The sequence below is a fragment of the Solea solea genome, chromosome 5 (assembly GCF_958295425.1).
Source record: "Solea solea chromosome 5, fSolSol10.1, whole genome shotgun sequence".
Lineage (NCBI taxonomy): Eukaryota > Metazoa > Chordata > Actinopteri > Pleuronectiformes > Soleidae > Solea > Solea solea.
Window position 1 is genome coordinate 18,459,582 of NC_081138.1, and position 5,637 is coordinate 18,465,218.

Genomic DNA, 5,637 nt, shown 5'->3' on the forward strand with positions numbered 1-5,637 from the left:
ACAAAACATCACAGTGTGGTATTTTTTCAAATACATTTTTTTTTAATCTTATTTCTATACATGCTCAACATTTAAACTGACAATATGCAAGACGATCACATCTAATGTTCCCCTCTGTCACGGGATTCAGCTGCAAACTGTTTGGTATAATACAAAAAATGATGGCATGGACTGTTGTTGTGTTGCCCTTTAATTTACCAACTCCCTGGTTGCACACAGTGAAAAAAATATTTACAGGTGGAAAAATACAAAAATAGGAAAAAATACAATTTTCAAAAAAAGATACATGTGCCCCCCCTACACACACATTTTTAAACTTCAAGCCCCTCCCACTAGGCTTGAAAAATACATTAAAAACATAATGAACAACTTTTAAACAAGCCATGCGATAACAACATGTTAAACGACATAGTATATCTTTAACCAACCTCATCTCCACACCTGTCTGTTACATAATACTAAATGATAATTCACAAAAATGTGAAAGAAAGTGATGATTGTAGAGGAATAATAGTCACGTGACTACTAAAGCCCGCGAAACGTATCCATATTAATGCGGAAGTGAAATTGATTCGGTTTAACAGATTGACGGAAAGAGGTGGAGCGGAGTGGAGGCGTGCTTTGGCAGCGGGTGAGTGGAAATAGTTTGTGTTTTAAACTGATAAAAGACCAAGCCTCGAAGTGTGTACCCTTTGTTGGCCAAGCAGTTATTGTAGAGAGTGGGTTGTGGTACCTGTTTAGACAGGAAATGAGGAAGAGTGGGAGAGGGGGGAAAGTGTGGCGCGTTTGTGAGTCAGCGTGTTGCGGCGCTCGGTGCATGTGCGCGCTATCACCGGCTGTGTGTGTGTGTGCGCGCGCGCGCGCTGCCCGCGGTCAATGACGTGTTGCTCCATCTCAGCCTTTGTTTTACTGTTTTAACGCCGTGTCTTGGGTTTTCAGCTGCACACTTTTCTTTCTCTTTTAGCTGTGTGGACATTTTTACCACTAACAGTTATCAGCCACTGCAGATGTAGCTTCTTTTTTGTGTGGAAATAAAAGCCACTGTATGCTCTATATTTTGTCCTGCATGGAATAACAAATTCAGCTACAATTTAGATCTGAATAAATGTCCAATGTTGCTACTATGCTGCTGGATGTGTTGGCAATGGTGACATAAAGGTTCATGTGATTTTTTTTTTTTCTGTTTTTTTTCCACTGATCCCCTCAGAAAGAATAAGTAACTAAGGTTTTTGTATTCTGTTTGAAATTTCACAACAGGAATTTTAACCAATCAAATCCCTTCACTTGCCATGATTGGACACACATCACTGATACACAGTTTTATGTATTTAAAAAATTTAAAATCTCAGGAAAACAAGCAATAGGTAGGTTCACTGTTAGTCAAGTTCTACAAACCTTTTTTTTTTTATTATTGCCCAAGTCAATCTCTGGAATAATGAACTATAAAGCAGCACACAACATGCTGCTGAAAAATATTGTCTCGTGTCTTATTCTTTTATATTTATTATTTTTTCTCTTTGATGTAGTTTACTTAATGGACATCTAGCAGACTTTTTGTGGTTTCAATTATCTGTAACTTGCGTAATTGTGGATCATCCATTCATTTTAGTGTTGGTGGTTAATCCCTGGCTCCTCCACATGACCAAGTGTCCGAAACTTGACTCCTGTATGTGTGATAGGTGCAGTACATTATACCTTGGTTGAAACTCTTCCTCTAAAAAAATCCTTAGAGACACTTTAGTGTACATGATCAAGGTCAGAGCTTTGCTTGGAGGAAGGATCTCTACTTTCGGCTTGTTTATTAAAGACAGAGGCCTACAGGCTTTAGTAAGAGAAGATACAAAACATGTTATTATTTAGTGCATATAATGTATTTATTTATTGCTGACATTTCTTTTATGTGACTCATAGTTTTATACTTCAGTACATCTGCTGCATATGTGATCTCAAGGCCTGTTCAGACCACAAAGTGCATGTTCAGAATTGTTCATATTTACCTCCACTAAGGAGGCTTTATTTTCATCAGCCTGAGTTCATAATTAAGTTTGTCTATCCATCTGTTGGCAACTTCCTGTCAACAGTTTGAATGGATCGATTTGCATTTTTTCCTCTATTTAACTTGCCTGAATTACAAATGCCAAATACAAATGTTAACCACAGCCATCATATTGATTTAACAAACATTAACCATTATGTTGCATTCTGTTAATTGATAAATACAACTAATAATACTAATAATGATGAGACAAGCTAAGCATCGATGTTTATAATAAAGTTTAAGGACGTTTTTGCGATATGTGATAATTTCGGTGTTGTATTTTTGTATTATTAGTCACACTTCGCACTGAAGTAAATAATAAAGCACTGGTGACACCATGGTAGGAGGAACAAAACTGTAAATAATGGTAAACAAATCATGAGGTAATGATGCGTTCTCCAGCACTGCTTAGTATGATACACCACTTAACTGGAGGGAACACAGAAAAGTAGGTAATCTGTACATAATAAGGAAGCAATGATTAGTTATTGGTCATGTGCCATTTAGCAGCTGATTTAGATGTAATCAGGAACAACTTCCTAAGCTTGTGGTCAGCATGTACAGTACAGTTGATGGGGATTCTTGGAACAACAGTCTGCAAACCTCTGTAGAAATATCTTGTTATTCAAGAATTAATATGTTAAATGCATATCAAAGTCTTTTATTAGCAATATGTCATTGATATAGAGTATTAGCATCTGAAGAGACTAGACGCAATGCAATGGAGGTTCTTTGTTCAGGCCAAAATGATTTCAACCCATATTGAAACTTCAAACAGTTTGTTTGTGCAAGGGTCTTTGCCAGAGAGCTTTCAGATCTGCCTTTTGATTTTTAGTTTAACTTACTTGTGTGACAGATGGGTGCTGTTTGCTATGTTGGGCAGGATTTTCACAGTGAGAAAGTTTAGACCAATCAAAGGAAAGCAAATCCAAAACTCCTTTCTGTAAAAGTATAGAGAACATTAAGGACAGTTCATTTGTACGTCAAACATCAATTTGAATAAGTTAGACACAAATGCACAAAGGATCAGTGGTTTTGTTGTTGGATGGTGGTGGTGATGGAGAGCACAGACTCACGTTCTACTCTCCCGAGTTTGTCACCAATGTATCTGGCAATGTTTTCGGTAGTGTGGCTCGTCTGAGCTTTGGTCGTTTTGAGAATTATATTTTTCAGCTCCCATTACTCGTCGATGAAATATGCAGTGGCTGTCACATAATGTACTTCCGTGGCAACTCTGTCGCTGATGGTCGCGCGGCTAAGAACTGTGTACCTGTGCTCAAGCCCTTGGATGGTCTTTGAAACCAGATCCCTGCGAGATGTTAATTGGTCTTATATCTTTGCAAATAAAGCAAACCAGTTTGTCCATAATAGCATTCTGACGGGCAGCTGTAAACCCCATGTGGAAGGAGGCAAAAAACGTAACTCTTGCCTGCTCGGACTGAAAAAGTGGTGATCTCTGTGGGTGTTTTATCATTTATAATTTCAGACTGAACGTGAGATTGTTGTGATTCAGAAAACGTTGTTGTTCTGCAAGGGTCGTACATGACCAATTTTCAAATTATATTTGACTCCCGAAATTGTTCCAACAGCCCTAATATATGTATATATGTATATATGTAAATTATATTAAAAAAATATCTCCCTCTACAGTCCCTATATAGCAAGGGAACAACTGTCTAAGAGAAATCTTCATGGCCAGGGTGTTGGGAATGAGAGTCAATTACTTTTATCAGCTGCTTAAACCTGTTATTTTTGACCGTGCTTAACTGCACATGTCTTTGGTTATAAAGTAGGTGATTGCATATGTGATATCAGCCATTTGATATTTTGTTGTAGACAGAATACACCATCGTCTGCTGCTGTTGTGGTGGTGGAGTGTTGGTGCGCATGGCTGCATTCATGAAAACATTACCACACATGCCTTGCTTGCCTTAAACTGCGTGAGTCAACCTAACATGACGTTTCAGCCACATGATTGGTTCAAAGCACTGTTTCTCTGAAATCTGTCAAAACGTGGCTAGTTCTATTGAAGTTATATCAAGTGCATCTTTTTTATGTCCTAAGCCACTTCCTGTGATTGAACTTCAAGATTTTCCTGTGAAAATCGAAAATCAAGCCAATTTGTATAATAAAGTCTGAGACATTGTGCAAAAGAGACGGACCAATTTTAATAATTTTGAACAGAAAGTACGCAACGCCATACATATCTGCTTTGTAAGATCTGAACTAGGAATCATATCTATCATTGATGTTGTTGAACTGTTTATAGCATGCATTTAAGCCAAGTCTGACATGAGGTCATGGAGAATTTCTCATATGTTTTTAAATTACCTATTAATTACTTATTACAGCATCTTTTAAGACCTGGCACAGACTTACAATCATAAGATTTGAACCCAGACCTCATGTTGCTGAACAACTAAGCTTAAACTATATTTCCACATGATTTAAATTTATGTTCCCTGGTTTATCAACCTTTTGGTTTAAAGCAAATAATTTACTTGTGGAAATGTATTATTCATTCTGTGAGATGTTTTAATGTGGTATAAATTAACTGTTTTCCCAAAAGTACCAGGTTAAACAAACAAACAAAAGGCTCCGCTATAATCACCAACATCTGATTATTCTACACACATGTATGGTAAATAGATTAAATGGTCATCTATCCATCTTTGAATCTTTCTCCTTTGCACTGCATACATAAACCTGCAAAACCTCATATGCTCATGTTCTGATTTATTTAAAAGCGTTTTATTTTGGAACATACCAGTCTTGTACATTGGTATCCACTGACGTTTATGGTTTGAAGGAGAACATCAACTCTAGGTTGTGATCTCTTGTAGAGATGCCGTCTCTGTTGCTGTCACCTTTGATCGTGATATACATATTTCATGATCAATGTAATGTCAATGAGTCCCAGACTAATCCACCTCAGAGCCACAGGGAGCACACCCAATGATAAGGGTGAGTGAACTCAAACAGACTGAGATAATATTGTATTTTACGAGAAGGAGAGTGAAAGACGTGGTGGGGCCAAGGGACAAGGAATCACTGGGAGGTGAGATAGTGGGAAAGATAGCCGGAGAGCGGAGTATCTGTAGAGCAAACGGATGAGCCCGCTGAGGAGATGGAAAAATGGCAAAAGTAGGGAGGAGAGGGCTAAGGTTATTGCAGGCCAAATGTTCCTTTATTTTACACACACATTGCTGGATGAGCTAGATTTCTGACAAGTTTACACTTTCCTTGCTGTGTTGACCCTGACTACATACAGTATTCAGCTCAACAGCAGCTTGTTTCACACACTTGATTGGCTCATTTCAAATCCATGCATCATTAAAATCGATTAATTTCCTAAAACAACTGTGAAGTGATGAAACGGATTGAAAGTTCAAAATTTGATTTAAATCTTTCATAGCTGCTTCATGTTATAATCATTACAAATATGTTCCCACCCCAGCACCATTTATTTTCCCAATATTGAGACACAACTCTAAACACACCCCGTTGAGCTGGCAAATGGCTGATACCTACTGAACAGTGGGGAGCACAGGAACTACAACAGAAAATGAATTCATAGGAAGATGAAACATATGCGGCTT

General features: G+C 37.8%; 1 long non-coding RNA gene across 1 annotated transcript in view; it reads left to right on the plus strand.

Annotated features, from left to right (window-relative positions):
* The first annotated feature begins 591 nt into the window (after nt 1-591).
* The window catches only part of LOC131459873 (uncharacterized), a 147,196-nt gene continuing 142,150 nt past the window's right edge, over nt 592-5,637 (plus strand). Inside the window, exon 1 of the long non-coding RNA XR_009240294.1 lies at nt 592-631. This is a non-coding gene — a long non-coding RNA (uncharacterized LOC131459873). The remainder of the gene's footprint in view (nt 632-5,637) is intronic.